Source organism: Choloepus didactylus, chromosome 5, assembly GCF_015220235.1.
Source record: "Choloepus didactylus isolate mChoDid1 chromosome 5, mChoDid1.pri, whole genome shotgun sequence".
Lineage (NCBI taxonomy): Eukaryota > Metazoa > Chordata > Mammalia > Pilosa > Megalonychidae > Choloepus > Choloepus didactylus.
In genome coordinates, this window is record NC_051311.1 from 40,798,166 (window position 1) to 40,815,821 (window position 17,656).

Sequence of the window (17,656 nt, forward strand, 5' to 3'; positions counted from 1 at the left end):
TCTCACTATGGTTTTGATTTCTATTTCACTAATGATGTGGACCATCTGTTTTAGTTTCTTGACTGTCAAAGCAAATACCACACAATGGGTTGGCTTAAACAATGGGAATTTACTGGTTCACAGTTTTGAGGCTAGAAGTCCAAAATCAAGGTGTCATCGAGGCAATGCTTTCTTCCACGAAACTGTGGTGTTGGGAGGCTGGCTACCAGCAATCCTTGCTCCTTGGCTTTTCTGTCACATGGCAATGCATATGGCAGCCTCTCCTGGCTTCTCAGTTTCATGGATGTTACTGTGGCTTTTTCTCTCTCTCTGTGGTCTTCCCTATAAGGTATTAGGTAATAGGATTACGATCCATCCTGATTCAGTCGGCCCACATCTTAGCTAAAGTAACCTCATCAAAAGGTCCTATTTACAAAAGTCCATACCCACAGGAATGGATTAAGACTAAAAACATGCTTTTCTGGGGTACACAGCTACAAACCATCACAGCATCTTTTTGTGTACTTTTTGGCCATTTGTATATTTTTTCTTTGAAGAAATGTCTATTCAAGTGTCTTGCCCATTTTTAAATTGGGTTGCCTTTTTGTTGTTGAGTTGAAGGAGTTCTTCACATTAATCTGGATATTAAACCCTTATCAGGTATGTGGTTCCCAAATATTTTCTCCTCTTCTGTAAGCTGTCTTTTTTACTTTCATAATGTCTTTTGATACACACAAGTTTTTAGTTTTGATGAAGTCCCATTTATCTATTTTTTTTCTTTTGTCTCTTGTACATTTGGTATAAAGTTTAAGAAACCATTACCTAACACAAGGCCCTGAAGAGGCTTCCCTACATTTTCTTCTAGGAGTTACATAGCTTTGGTTCTTATATTTAGGTCCTTGATCCATTTTTTAGTTAACCTGGGTATATGGAGTGTTGTAAGGGTCCACTTTCATTCTTTTGCATGTGGATAACCAGTTTTTTTCAGCACCATTTGTTGAAGAAACTATTCTGTCCCCACTGAGTGGACTTGACACCCTAGTCAAATATCATGACATACATGTAAGTGTTTATTTCTGAACTCAATTCATTTCCGTGAGGTCAGTAGTAATCCACCACCACCACCCTCTTTCTGATTTTAGTTAATTATTTGCATTCTCTTTTCTTCTTTGTCGGTCTACTTCAAAGTTTGTCAATTTCTTACTGATCTTTTCAAAGAAACAACTGTTGCTTTTGTTGGTTCTCTCTAAGAGACTGTTTTTTAATTGCCTACTTCATTTATCACTACTTTATTTCTTTCCTTCTGCTCACTTTGGGTTTAGTTTTTTCTTCTTCTTCTAGATCCCTCAGTGGTGAAGTCAGGTCTCTGATGTGAGATCTTTCTTTTTTTAAGCATTTAGAGCTGCATCCCAAAAGTTTTGATATGTTGTGTTTTCATTTTCATTCACCTCAAGATATTTCCTTTAGAATTTCTTCTTTGACTCAATGGTTGTGTAAGAGTGAGTTGTTTAATATCCACATTTTTTTTTTTTTTTCCATTTCTCCCTCTGTGACCCTGTTATTGATTTCTAGCTTCATTCCATTATGGTCAGAGAAGATACAGTGTATGATTTGAATATTTTCAAATTTATTGAAACTTGTTTGATGATCTAACATATGTTCTATACTGGAGAATGACCCATGTGCACTAGAGATGAAAGTGAACTCTGTTGCTGTTGGGTTAAGTGTTCTATGTATGTCTGATCAATCTAGTTGGTTTATGGTATCATTCAAGTCTTCTCTTTCCCTACTGACCTTCTGTCTAGGTGTTCTATCCATTATTGAAAGTGGTGTATTAAATTCTCCAACTATTAATGTAGAACTATTCCTCCCTTCAAATCTGTCAGTATTTGCTTCATTTATTTTGGGACTCTGTCATTAGGTACATATATATTTATAAGTCTTATGTCTTCTTGCTGAATTGACCCTTTATCAGTATATAGAACCTTCTTTGTCCTTTTTAACAGTTTTTTATTTAAAGTCTATTTTATCTGATATTAGTAAAGCTACTGCAGTTCTTTTTTTGGTTACTTTTGGTTACTACTTAGATACATATCACTTTCAATCTGCTCAGGTCTTTGAATTTAAGGTGAGTCTCTTGCAAACGGCATATAGTTGGGCCATGCATTTTTTAAATCCATTTGGTGAGTATCTGTCTTTTGAATGGAGACTTTAATCCATTTACATCTAAAGTCCCTATTGATAATGCAGGACTTCTGCCATTTTGTGATTTGGTTTTTAAATCATATCTCTTTTGAACCTCAATTCTTCCACTAATGCCTTCTTTCATATTTATTTTTTTGTACTGTACTATTTTGAATCCATTCTCATTTCTTTCTGCATATATTTTTCAAATATTTTTGTTACAATTACCAGGTGGCTTAATTTTAACATCCTAAATCTATAAACAATTTTTTATTTGATACTAAATAAACTTTAACAGCATATATTCCATTCCTATACCCTTCCATCCTCCCACCTTTTTATTGTACTTGTTACAAATCATTTCTTTATATATTTTATGTCTGAAACCATAGATTTATCATTACTTTTTGTGCATTTGCATTTCTGAAACTGTAAGAGGTAAAGTGCAGATGCATGCCAAAAAATACAGTAGTACTGGTATTTATAATTACCCACATGGTTATGTTTTACAACGTTCTTTATTTCTTTAAGAAATAAAGTGTTTCAATCCACTATCTATAGTGACCTAGCCTTTAGCATTGCTGGTAGGGCAGAGGTCTAGTAGTGATGAACTCCGTCAGCTTTTGTTTATCTGGGAGTATCTCTCCCTTATCTTTGAAAGACATTCTCACCAGACATAAAATTCTTGGTTGGCAATTGTTTTTTCTTGGTGCTTTATGTATTTTGTCTTACCACCTTCTTGCCTCCATGGTTTCTGATGAGAAATTGGCACTCAATCTTATTAGGACTCCCTTGTACTGACATGCAGCTTTTCTCTTTCAGCTTTCAGAACTCTCTCCTTGTACTTGGCTTTTGACAGTAAGCCTACTATGTGTCCGGGTCTGGTTCTCTTTAAGTTTAATCTGTTTTGGGTTCCTTGGGCTTCTTGAATCTGCAAGTTCATATTTTTTGTTAAATTTGGCAAGATTTCTGCTATTAGTTTTCTTTTTGGGACTCCCATAATGTGTATATTGGTAAGCTTGTGGCCCAAAGGTCTCTTCAGCTGTGCTCACTTTCTAAAATTGTTTTCTTTCTGTTCCTAAGCCTAGATCATTTCAATTGTCTCGTCTTCTTTCTTATGCCAGCTCCAATTTGCTACTGAAAACCTCTGGGCAATTTTTCATTTCAATTATTGTGGTCTTCAACTCCAGTATTTCTGTTTGGTTTCTTTATAAAATTTCTATGTCTTTAATGAAATTCTCTTTTTGTTAATTAATTATCTCCCTGATATCCTTTAGTTCTTTATTTTTTTTATCTCCTTGAGCATACTGAAGACCATATTTTTAAAGTTTTTGTTTGTTATGACCACACAGTCCAGTTCTCTTCACCGATGGTTCCTGGATTTATACCTTGTTTCTTTGGACAGGCCATCATTTCCTATTTTTTTGTTTGTCTATCTTGTAATCTTTTGTTGCTCACTGTACAGTTTCATATTTTAAAGTGCTAACGCAGAGATTTAGTCTCTGAGCTGTCCATCCCTTAATCTGTACTCAACTAGTGAAATGACAGATACTTCCTTGGGTGCCAGGAACTAACAAAAACAAACAAACCAAAGCAAACTGCCTTGGCTGGTTTTTTACTTTAGAATTTAGACCTCCTATCAAGAAGACGAGCCCAAGAGGAATGCAAAGTGCAGGGTCATCTCCATCTTTTCTCAGCCTGAGTCCTGTTCTGGGTTTGTGACCTTGGGAACTACCTTGGTTATAGGAATTTGAATGCCCCCCTGTACTCCCCATGAAATAGATTTTCTCCCCTTCCCCAGTGCTCTAGTGTATGTCTTAAAGCAGATAAATCTTTGCCCCAGCTGGCTTAATTTAACTGTCTTACACTTCTTTAGCTGTCCACAAGCTGCTTCTGCCTGCAGGGCAAGTTCTGGTGAGCCTGAGAGAAGTTTCCAGGTTCAGTCTTTCAGCCTGCCACTCATCAGATTGACACTGACATACAGTCACCCCACTGTGAGCATAGGAGTTATTCCGCTACCACTGAACAGGGCCAAGGACCCATATGGGAGTATGGAAGCGTGGGAGAGGGCCTAGCAAAGGACACCAAAGCTTCACCTAATGTTTTTAAAGATGTGGCACCGACCAGTTACTGCAACCCTTTAACAGTTTTCTGGAATTTTGAGGAAGATGGCTCTGCCAGTTTTTGCTGCTTGTTCAAAGATTCTGTGGGGCAACAGCACCCTGGAGCTTACTTGGTCAACCGGAATACCAGGCTAACTTTTAAAATCTGGTGGTTAGAAGATAACACTATGAGGAGGGGAAAGGGGCAATATAGCAGAGCACTCCAAAGATTAAGTAAGTCTATGTCTATGGCTGTATACATAACAGGGAAAGGAGGACACTGACCTCATGTTCCAACCTTGAGGGTTGTGGAGTATGGGATAACACAAATAGCCGAACCCTAATAGAGCTTTAAGGAGATTTAGTCTTTAAGGAAGACCAAGGAGGTTGAAGGAATGTGAGAAGAGGCTACAGAGAGTTTTCCTACAGAGGACTTCCAGGGAGTGCAATGAAGAATCTGAGTGGGCAAAGAAGTGGGGGTAAGGCAGGGTACTGGTTATAGAAAAAGATGTACAAAGCAGCCATGGAGATGTTAGTTCAGAAGATGTAAAGATAACCCGAGGGCCTGTAATGGTCAGAGATTATGGGGAGAACACATGCAGTTTTAAACCTCTAACTTTGGAAGGAGGCAGCCCACTACTTCACAAGATTCAGCTGTGGCCCCTGTACTGGACTACAGCACCAAGCATTTCTTTGTTATTTATCTAGTCAATTAAACTTTGTTTTCTTGTAATGTATCATTTCCCTTGACAACTCCTAAATTAAAAACGGGGAAGAAATAAATTCTTAAGGCTTCATTGAACATAACTGCATCACTACTCCATTTTAACATAAATGTGACCTTCTTAATTTTACCTCAAATATTTAAAAAAAAATCTAGATAATACTTCTGCCTAAAAATGCAATCTTGATATTTGCTTCCACTTCTATAAATTAAGACCAAACACATTTAGCAGATGTTAAATCAAGGAGTCTTAAACAAAGCAAGATAATTCAAATCAGAATTGTAATGGGAATGCAAGAAATAAGATTCTTCTAGAAGACTACAGCTGCAGTTAGGCTGACTGCTTTTGAAAAAATGTTAAAGATAAAAACAAAGCAGTGATTAAAATGTCACAATATCTTCCAAAAATAAAGACTATATTTGAATTAATGAAAATACAGTTTAAAACACTGATAAAAATAAAACAATACAAAAATTTGGCTTTTCTAGTTTAATAACATTTTAAATCTGATTAAAATTTAAATGATCCTGGGTAATACTCAATAGTGATTATTATTTTCTAGTACTTGGTTAAAAGTACTCTCTGGATTTTATTTGCAATATGGCAAATAAGATATGAAATATATAATACACCAAATGATTTAGACCTAGTGAAACTTGCATATGTGCATCAGAAAATAAAGAAACTCATGTACTGTTCATAAGAGCAAAAACCTGGAAACAACCCAGATGTCCACCAACAGAACCCGTAAGCTAGTATATCCACACAATAGACAAAACACAAAATGAATCAACTTCAGCTATACACTTATACGGGAATTTTAGAAAAAGTGCTAAGTGAAAAAGAAGTGACAGAGTAATACTTATAGTATGATACGATTTTTATAAGATCAATTTTTTTAAAAATACTTATATAAAAGGAGAAGCTAGCACTCCCCTAACAGGAATGGGAGATGTTCTAAGATGACCCAAATAATGCATATCTTGTCAAGGCATTGGCTAACTATTTGGTAGCATGAAACCATGGTTGTACCATGTTTATATTAAAAAATATATATATTTGTTATAGATACATACTTTTTGGGTGAAATGATGACTGGGATTTACTTAAAAATAGTGTGTTAACAGACATAGGGGACTGGTGGTTTGATGGGTTGAGCCCTCTACCACAGGATTTGCCCTTGGGAAGACTGTTGCTGCAAAGGAGAGGCTAGGCCTCCCTGTAACAGTGCCTAAGAGCCTCCTCCCGAGTGCCTCTTTGTTGCTCAGATGTGGCCCTCTCTCTCTAGGTAAGCCAACTTGAAAGGTGAAATCACTGCCCTCCCCTCTATGTGGGATCAGACATCCAGGGGAGTGACTCTCCCTGGCAACGTGGAATATGACTCCCCGGGAGGAATGTAGACCCGGCATCGTGGGATGGAGAACATCTTCTTGACCAAAAGGGGGAAGTGAAAGGAAATGAAATAAGCTTCAGTGGCAGTGAGATTCCAAAAGGAGCCGAGAGGTCACTCTGGTGGGCACTCTTACGCACAATATAGACAACCCTTTTTAGGTTCTAATGAATTGGGGGTAGCTGGTGGTGGATACCTGAAACTATCAAACTACAACCCAGAACCCATGAATCTTGAAGACAATTGTATAAAAATGTAGCTTATGAGGGGGGACAATGGGATTGGGAAAGCCATAAGGATCACACTCCCCTTTATCTAGTTTATGGATGGATGAGTAGAAAAATAGGGGAAGGAAACAAACAAACAAACAAACAAACAGACAAAGGCACCCAGTGTTCTTTTTTACTTTAATTGCTCTTTTTCACTTTAATTAATATTCTTGTTATTTTTGTGTGTGTGGTAATGAAGGTGTCAGGGATGGATTTTGGTGATGAATGTACAACTATGTAATGGTACTGTGAACAACTGAATGTACAATTTGTTTTCATGACTGCATGGTATGTGAATATATCTCAATAAAATGAATATTAAAAAAAATAGTGTGTTAAAAAAAGATGCATGACAGAAAGGAGAATTATACTTCCTCTAATTACCATTAATAAAAACTTAAAAATCTCAGCAAACCTAAACATGAAGTAAAAATACAAAGAAAAGCAAAATCCTCACATACATGTCCAATTGGTTTTTGTCACAGGTGCCCAGTGCACCCAACTGGGAAAGAAGAGATTCTTCACAAATGGTGCTGGGAAAAGTGGATGTGCATATGCAAAAGAATGAAGGTGGACCCTTAGCTCACACTACATAAAGAAATCAACTCAATGGACCAAAGACCAAAATATAAGAACCGGACTATAAAACTCCTACAAGAAAACATAGGGAAGCATCTCTAAGACCTTGTGTTAGGTAATGGTTTCTTAGACTTTAGAACATCCAAAGCCCAAATAAGCAACAAAAGAAAAAAAATAAATGGGACCTCATAAAAATTAAAAACTTTCATGCAAAGGACTTTGTCATGAGAGGAAAACCACAGAGTGGGAGAAATATTTGGAAACCATACATCTAATAAGGGTTTAAGACCCAGAATATATAAAGAACTCTATACAACTCACCAGAAGAAGACTTGAACAGACATTTCTCCAAGGAAGATACACAAATGGCCAAAAAGCACACGAAAAGATCCTCAACATCACTAGTCATTAGGGAAATGCAAATCAAAACCACAATGAGATACCATTTCATACTCACTAGAATTGTTATTAAAAACAAAAACAAAAACAAAAACAAAATTACACTTGGAGAGGATATGGAGAAAAAGGACACTTATTCATTGTTGGTGGCAATGTAAAATGGTGCAGCTGCTGTGCAAGAATTTGGTGGTTCCTCAGAAATTTTAGAAGTAGCATATGACCTGGCCATTCCACTTCTAAGTACCCCAAGGAATAGAAAGCAGGGACTCAAACAGATATTTGCACACCAATGTTCATAGTGGCATCATTTGCAAATGCTGAAAGGTGGAAGCAACCCAAGCGTCCAACAATCAGTGAATGAAGAAACACAATGGAGAATTATTCAACCGTAAAAAGGAATGAAGTTGTAATACCACTGACAACATAGATGAGTCTTGAAGATACTATGTTGAGTGAAATAAGCCAGACAGAAACATTCAATTATTGTATGATCTCACTGATACGAACTAATTAGAACAAGCAAATTCATAATCAGAAACTGGAATTCCAGTTATCAGGGAGTAACAGTGGGGATAGGGAATGGAAAGTTAATGCTTAAATTGTATAGCGTTTTGTTTGGAGAGATGGAAAAAGTTCTGGTAATGGATGGTGATGATGGTATCACAACATTGTGAATGTAATTAACAGCACTGACATATATATTTGAAAGTGGTTAAAAGGGGAAATTTGGGAAATGTTACTAAAACAAAGTAATTTTAAAAAATCCATACGACTATACAACACAGTGAACCCTAGAGTGAACCACGGATCATAGTTAAAAATACAATTATAAAAACATGGTCATCATTTGTAACAAATGTACCACACTAAATATGAGACGTCAGTAATAGGATGGTATATGGTAACTTTCTATTTTATGCAAGATTTTTCTGTAAACCGACAACTTTTCTAATAAAAAACAGTTACAATGAACAAGATACATAAAAAAAAATTTCAATTACTATCCTAATGGACTACTTTCTAGAGATGTTAGTGGAGTTTTGCCTCTAATTATATTCAAAATCCAGAGACTTAAAGTCAAAGAAGTAACAAGCACACATTCAAATGGGAAATGAGTTCTGCTGTGTTCTGGACAACTAACTCAAAGTCAAATTCTCAAGACCCAAATGTGTCATAAGTGCCTGAACTGCCTTGTTATGTCATTACTCAAAGCTAGTAATCAGACATTTGGCACTAACAGATCAGATTCGGTTAAAAACACAAAATTTACTACATGGCTTATCTATTCAACTATTTATCTACCCAAGAAGAAGAAAACATATGTCCACCTAAAGATGTGTATATGAATGTTCACAGTACATCATTCATAACAGTAAAAAAATAGAAACAACCCTAATGTCCGTAACCGGTGAATTGATAAATAAAAGGTCACATTCATATAACAGAATACTATTCAGCAATATAAAGGAAACATTCAATTACAACATTCAATTATACAATATGGATAAACTTCAGAAACATCAATGCCAAGTGAAAGCTAGATATAAAAGACCATATATTGTATGATTCCATTTATTACATGAAATGTCCAGAATAGGAATATCTATAGAGACAGGAAGTAGACTAGTGATTCCCTGGGGCACAGGGTGGGAATTTGCATGACTGCAAATAGGCACATGGGATCTTACTGGGACAATGGAAATGTTCTAAAATTGAATCGCAGTGATGGCTGCACAACTCTAAATTTAGTAAAAATTATTGAATTATATACTTAAAGTGATATTTACAGTACGTAAATTTTACCTCAATAAAACTATTTCACACCCCTACCCCCCAAAAAAAACCCACCAGCTTTAACGCATTCCAGCTATAATTACTTATAATTACTCATAGCAGTTCTAGGTTAAATTCAGTTCATTTACCAAAAGGAATGCCTCTCTAGAAAATGAGGTTCTGCATATGTATGGGTCTTCCCATAAGCACTAAAAGCAGTCTTATTCGGTGCTCTATCAGAAAGGAAGCTTTAAGAACTGCTATGTAAGACATATTACCAACAGACGGGTTTATACTCTCCTGCAATGATGTAAAAACACGTGAAAACATAATTGAAGAGATTTAGCTGAAGGTACTAGAAGAGATATCATGAGACACATAATTTGCTGCCATATTAAAGATATAGACAAAAAATGCAATACAAGTTCAAAGAAGAAAGAAATCATTTCAGGCTACAATGATCAAGAAGGCTTTGCATCTAGTTTATGGATGGATGAGTAGAAAAATAGGGGAAGGAAACAAACAAACAAACATACAAAGGTACCCAGTGTTCTTTTTTACTTCAATTGCTCTTTTTCACTTTAATTATTATTCTTATTATTTTTGTGTGTGTGCTAATGAAGGTGTCAGGGATTGATTTAGGTGATGAATGTACAACTATGTAATGGTACTGTGAACAATCAAATGTACGATTTGTTTTGTATGATTGCATGGTATGTGAATATATCTCAATAAAATGAAGATTTAAAAAAAAAAAAAAAAGAAGGCTTTGCAAAATGTGTCCGTTGAACTGTTTCTCAAAGGATGAATAGGATTTGAACAGTAGAGGAACAGGTAGGGTGTTTTACAAGGGAAGAGCATAAGGCAGCCTCACAAGAGGCTGAGTTATCCAGTTCGGCTGCAGTGGAGGACTTGTTGAAGAAGCTGTGAGAGGCAGGAAGGATGGGTTTATAGTACCAAAGAGAGAGGCGTTTGTGTAGGCAATAGAGTCATGGAAGGTTTCTGAGTAGGGGAGTGACATGATTAAAGTGATTTTGGAAGCATTAGTCTGACAGCCCTGTGGAGTTGGAATTAAAGAGGACATAAAGGCAGTTAAACTAGTTGGTAGGCTATTAGAGTTGAGCTAATGGTTCAACTTAAGGCCTTATAGCAATGTAAAAAGAAAAGGACACGTGCTTAAGACCACACAAAGTGGAAATTATAGTAACTAGACTAACTGAACATGGGTAGCATAGGTAAGGAAAGAATTAAGGATTACAAAGGACATCTTTTTTTTTTTTTAAATAAACTCAAAGTTATAGGAACAGTTGCAAAAACAATACAAACCCCATACACAGAACTCCAGCATACCCTGACCCCCCTCCCGATACCCCAATCCACCAACTTTAACATGCTGTCACATTGCTATTTCTTTCCCTTCCTCCCTCCCTCCCTATCATCCATCATCTATTGTTCTGTCTTCTGAAAATATGAGAGCTAGCTGCACACATCCTTGAACAAACAATATAATTCACATATACACTACCCATGAACAAGAACATTCTTTTATGCAATCCCATTAAGTGCAGCTAAGAAGTACAAGAGATTCAACAATGATACCAACAAAGGCCGTCTTTTAAACCTCCAAAAATTTATCTCTGAATTCCAGAATCTGACAAGGCAGTCCATTAAAAATTCAAAACAATTTAACTACTGCTGGCAGAAATGCTCAATGATACAATTAGGAATTAGTATCTATCTACTAATATTATAGACACATTCGCATTTTAACTCAGCAATTCCACTTCTAGAAATTTAACTCCATAACTGGCAAAAAACAATGAAAGTCATATTTATCAAGTTTAGTCACTGCAGAGGACTGGAAACCACCCCTAAATCCATCAACAGGGCACAGGAAGGATAAATCATGGTATAATCCACACAAGTACACAGTCTCACAGCAGTTCTAGGTTAAATGGCAACCATCCACACATTCATAATGTGCTTAATATGAAATTCTTTAGATCACTAAATTGAACACCCAATTAAAAAATTCTATGCTGCCAAAACCTCAGCAGTCAAGGGACTTAGAGACAACCCCCAAAAAAGAATGTTGATATTATTAAGAGAAACACGTAAGTTATGTGAAGAAGCCTGGATTTAGAAAGAAGATGAAGAACTTAATTTTAGAAATATACAATATGAAGTAATTTTTTTTTTTGGTATCAGCATAAAGTTGTACATTTATCACCACAATCAGCACTTGAACATATTGATTACCACAAGAAAAACTGTTTTTTTTTAGCAATAAAAAAGATGATAAAAAGAAAAATAACATGTCATACAATAAAATAGTAAGGACAGAAAATAACACCACTACCAAGAATCCCATATTCCTCCCCTATATCCCCCTCTCATAAACACCTAGCACTGGTATATTGCCTTTGTTACATTTAATGGAGGTATATTACAATGTTACTGTTGACCATAGGCTCTAGCTTGCTTTGATTATGTTTTTCCCAAATACCATCACTTTTCAACATTCTATATGGTTGACATTCATTTGCTCTTCCCAACACAAAAACATTTTTATATTTGTATATTTAGTAACAGTCATTGGCCACTCCAGTTTTTGCCAAGTTATACAGTCCCAGTCTTTATCATCTATCTTTACCTCTGGTGTCATACATTCTCCTATCCCACCTCTTCCAGCTTTACTCATAGACATCTTTGTTCGGTGTACTTACAATACTGTACTACCATCGCAGTACTTGGATTTAGAAAGAACAACAACTTAATTTTAGAAATATAGAATATGAAATTAAAAAAAAAACACAAAAAAAACACCAAAATGAAAATGCCCAGTTGTTCTAGTTTGCTAATACTGCCAGAATGCAAAACACCAGAGATGGATTAACTTTTATAAAAGGGGGTTTATTTGGTTACACAGTTACAGTCTTAAGGCCATAAAGTGTCCAAGCTAACACATCAGCAATTGCGTACCTTCACTGGAGGATGGCCAATGGTGTCCAGAAAACCTCTGTTAGCTGAGAAGGCACGTGGCTGGCGTCTGCTCCAAAGTTCTGGTTTCAAAATGGCTTTCTCTCAGGAAGTTCCTCTCTAGGATGCAGTTCCTCAAAAATGTCACTCTTAGTTGCACTTGGGATATTTGTCCTCTCTCAGCTTCTCCAGAGCAAGAGTCTGCTTTCAATGGCTGTTTTCAAAGTGTCTCTCATCTGCAGCTCCTGTGCTTTCTTCAAAGTGTCCCTCTTGGCTGTAGCTCCTCTTCAAAACATCACTCACAGGTGCACTGAGTTCCCTCTGCCTGTCAGCTCATTTATATGGCTCCACTGATCAAGGCCCACCCTGAATGGGTGAGGCCACGCCTCCACGGCTATATCTCATCAGTTATCACCTACAGTTGGGTAGGGCATATTTCCATGCAAACAACCTAATCCAAACGTTCCAACTTAATCCCCACTAATATGTCTGTCCCACAAGATTGCATCAAAGAAAATGGCTTTTTCTGGGGCACATAATACATTCAAAACAGCACACCAGTTTTAAAAGATGGAAATGTAGCCCAAAGAAATCACACCTGAAGAAATAAATTTAGCAGTTGTCAATAAGGTAAAATTACTGACATCAGTAGGGATAAATCTTCAAAGGATAAAGAAAGACCCTAACAGAGATGAGAACTGATGTTTCTATTTGAAGGACAGGAGAAATGAGTCCTCCTATTACCCGCCCCCCTCAAAAAAAAGTGCTTGCAAGAGGCAGAGACTATATAGATTAGAGGACCAAGAGGCCAGAAGAAACAAGACATTGCGTGAAACTTCTAATCCTCAAAGTATCAAAGGTCCAAGATAAACATCTATTATGAAAAAGACATTGATTTTAGTGACTCAGGAGCCTAGCGACCTTCAAGAATGTAGTTCCAACAGAGTAGAAGGCAATGAAGTCAGGCTGCAGACAAGTGGAATTAACTGAACTCGGATGGTGAGAGGAGGTCGCTGAACTCTATGTCACTAACAGAAACCAATAAAAATGACTCTCCTGATATTTGTCACAGGAGAATTCCTGAGACTAGCTCAAATAAAGTGATGCCTTATTACTCCTGTTCACCATTATACAAAGTAATACATGACCTTCCCTTTTAAATTGTAAAGGCAATATACAAACAACGATTGTAAATTTATAATGGAAAAATAACAGGATAGCTATTGTGCTTCAACTTCTAAAACAAACTGCATATTTTATTCAAAAATAACGTGCAAAAAATACAGTAAGTCTCATAATAAAACTTTTGTACATGTCTCATAGATGAATTTATGTAACACTGGATTCAAAGTTGGATATTAAATTGACCAAATTCTGCAGCAGTGTGTTCATGCTTCCCACTACACTCTAAAACGACTCCTTTCCGCAACCTCATCAAGGTGACCCCCAACTCAGATCACCACTAGATGGCACTGAGAAAATACTATGCCAATCACAGTAGACCAACGCAGAGAATACAAACCCAGCGAGCCCTGCTAGTCAGATTCACTTGGAAGGCTGCATTTGGTTCATTCTGATTGTTAACCCACTTTTAATCTCTCTTCAGAAATTAAGCACCAAAATGCCAACTTCTCAGAGTTGTCATAAAGAAAAAAATAAGACATACATAAAAACACCTAGTTCTGTGCCTGGTACACAGTTGGGATTCCCCAAATGATGGTTCTTCCTTCTAAAAAATAATCAGGTGGTAGGAGATGATCCTTAAAGGCCCACCTAATTCAAATGATTTTAGTCAGAAACGATTAAACGCATTAAATGCAAGGACATGTTTAGCATAATGAATCTTATTCATGTGGTATTTGCAAAATCACCCGTAAAAATGAAAAGAGGCTCATCTTTGACTTATACATTTTACTTACGAAATACATTTGTATTGTGCTAATCATTGCTATTTGAATAATGGATGTTTTAATAAGTAGATTTTGTATTTATACCAGTTACTATAAATTGGAAAATGCATCAATAATAAAAGGTTGTTCTTTGTAAACACAAAATTTCTCTCCCTAACCTTTGGATTTAAATGAAGCAATTCTGATTTACTGACTCCCATTTTGTGGCCAGAGGGCAGGAGCACGATCTGTTTTAGTCACAGCTGAATTCTCAGCACTGACCATACCGCCTGGGCACACTACAGGTGCTCAATAAACACTCGGTGAATTAATTACTTCAAATATTTTAGGGGCACACCTGACTGATGATACTTAAAAAAAAACCTCAGCCCATCAGCATATAGAAATACTAAAAGTAAGTTATGGGCTTGAAAATGCTTAATTGTTTGTCAATTTATTTTCTACTAGCCTATAAGAGTATGAAGAAAAATTTAGAAGGGAAAAATTACACAACACTTAGACTGCATATAAAATTTAAGAGAAATAAACAACCCATAAAAACTAATTCTTACCCTAAAATGACATTTTAAAGTTCTTTTTTTAAGCATATAAAACACATACAACTATTCTATTTTAAAATAGGAAAACTGAGGCTCAGAGAATGTTGGCCAAGGGCACAGCTAATAAACGCTAAGAGTCAGGAGACCATATCTTGCCATTATACAAATGTACTAATCACCCTACCCTAGTCAAAAAAAATGCTATAAATTTAATCCTATTCACCTGGGTGAAGAATAATTGTACTCCACTAAGAGCAAGAAGCCTAAAAAAATTTGAGGTGAGAAATATTTTAATAGATTGATTTTACAATTATTATAACACTCTAGTATAGCCACTTTAGAAGAAAACAACTTCAGTCTATAAAACGCTTAGAAAACACAAGCGTTAGAAAATACAAAATACAAAACATGTTAGTAACAGAGCCAGACCAGAATCTGAGTTGCTTGACACAACTGCAGAAGACATTAACTTACGATTCACTTCTCACTAGGCTCGTGTCTATTCTCTCCTCTCCACTCCTGGCCTAGTTTCCACTGTGCCACCCCAAACAATAGCTCTCACCTCTTCCAACCATACTGCATCCTATTTCCAGTCACACTCTATGCCTCCAAAACCTTTAAGGGTCCCATGCTGTCCATCAAACAAACAATAAAAACTTCTCAGACGGATACTCAACACCCCCAAACTATCTTTACAGTCAAGCAAAATGAACTGGATAGACAAGACACAAACCTCTGTACTTCCCACCTCTGCATACCCTTAGTTCAATACTTCTCTTTTCAAAGTATAGTCTTTGCCTCCATTTCCCTAAGGCCAAACTTATCTCAAGGCCCAAATGAATTGCAAAAATCCTCTACATTACACTTCTGATGATTTCCTTCAATTGGAAATAATAGCAATCTGTCAGGTCTCAGATTTTCTGTTCTTTATTACTGTTTTTTTTTAATCATGGATAGCAATGTTTAATAGCTTTATTGAAATATAATTTATATCTCACAAAGTTTACCTAATTTACTGTACAATTGAATGTCTTTTACTATACTTAGAGTTATGTGCAGCCATCATCACAGTCTAATTTTAGAACATTTCCACTGCTCCAAAAAGATCCCTTGTGTCCCTTAGGAGTAATTCCCCATCCCCTCCCTCCACCCCAAATCCCTGCTCTAGGCAACCACTAATCTACCTTCTATCTATAGATTTTCCTAATCTGGACATATCATATAGATGGAATCCTTCTCTATATATATTGTGTGTGTGTGACTGGCTCCTTTCACTTAGAATAATGTTTGTAAGTTTCATCCATGTTGTAGCATGTATCAATACTTCATTCCTTTTTATTGCCCAATAGTATTCTTTCCCCTACTAAATGGAATTATATCCCAAGGACAGAGTATTTACTTTGAGTGTACTTTTATGCCTTTTCCTATATGTATTGCATACTAATGATCTTTAATAAATTTTACTAAATTAAAATAAACAGAAACTCTTCTGACTCATTTCTATGGGGGCTCATTCTCTCTTATCTCCCAACCCATCTCCCTGCCAGTCTTCCATGCCCCGAATGCATCTTCACTTCTGTGGTCAGCTAACTTTTCTAAAACACCTATTACGTTTCTCAAATGGTTCAGTGGCTCCACATTTTGGCTGAAGAACTCCTTGATCAGTGTTCTGGTTTGCTAATGCCGCCGTTTGCAAAACACTGGCTTTTATAAAGAGGGTTTATTTGGTTACATAATTACATTCTTAAGGCCATAAAGTGTCCAAGGTAAGGCATCAGCAATAGGGTACCTTCATTGGAGAAAGGCCACTGTTAGCTGGGAAGGCATGTGGCTGGCATCTGCTTGCTCCCAGGTTGTGTTTCAAAATAGCGTTCTCCAAAATGTCTCTGCATCAGCTTCTTGGGGCAAACTCAGGGATAGAACCTCCAAAGCATCAGCAAAACTCTGCTTTCAACAGCCATCTCCAAAATGTCTCTGCAAGTTGCAGCTCCTCTCCAAATGTCACTCTCAGTTGCTCTGAGCTCCTTCTGTCTGTGAACTCTTTATATGGCTCCAGTGATTAATTCAGACCCACCCTAAATGGGTGGGGTAACACCTCCATGGAAATTATCCAATCAGAGTTCTTGCCCACAGTTGATTGAGTCACATCTCCATGGAAACAATCAATAGGTTCCAACCTAATCAACACCAATAATGTGTGACCACACAAGATTCCATCAAAGAACATGGCATTTGGGGGGACATAATACATCCAAACCAGCACAGTCAGCCATTACAGATCCTCTCAGAGCAGGGAGCATGTCTTCCCCGGCCATATCACATCACAGGAGGAAAACTACATAAGCTACACTACTTACTACAGGTTTTCCTACAAATACACCACCTACTTTCAAACTTTTACTCTTGCTGTTCATTCCTTCAATATTAAATCTTATCTAGCCTTCAAAGTTCAGCTCGAATACTACCTCCAGAATTGAAGGGGAAAGAAAATGTGCAGAAAAGGCTTTGGATTAAATCCCGGCCATGCCACCTACAATGTGACCTAAGTGGTTCGACTTCTCTGAGCCCAGTCCACTTCTCATCGGTAAAAGGGTGAAAAGGAAACCTACTTCATAAGACTATTATTTTTTAGTGTCATTGCAATATATATATAAAGCACCTGGCAAATAGAAGTAATTCCCTTCCTGAACCTCTCAATTGAAATTACCCAGTCTTCCCTGTACATTTTCCTTGAGTTAGCACACCTTTCATCTGTGTTCGCATGTCTGCTTTACCAGCTAAGACTATAAAGCTTGTTAGCAAATGTGGTTCTCTTTAGAGAATGGGAA

The 17,656-nt window shown here is 36.7% G+C and overlaps 1 protein-coding gene and 1 non-coding gene across 4 annotated transcripts in view; one reads left to right on the top strand and one right to left on the bottom strand.

Annotated features, from left to right (window-relative positions):
• Positions 1–17,656, bottom strand: part of CUL1 (cullin 1) — a 127,757-nt gene that overhangs the window by 97,499 nt on the left and 12,602 nt on the right. The gene's annotated exons all lie outside the window — the stretch shown is intronic.
• LOC119535616 lies at positions 5,896–6,022 on the top strand. Its single transcript, XR_005217232.1, has one exon. It is a non-coding gene; the product is annotated as a U6atac minor spliceosomal RNA (small nuclear RNA).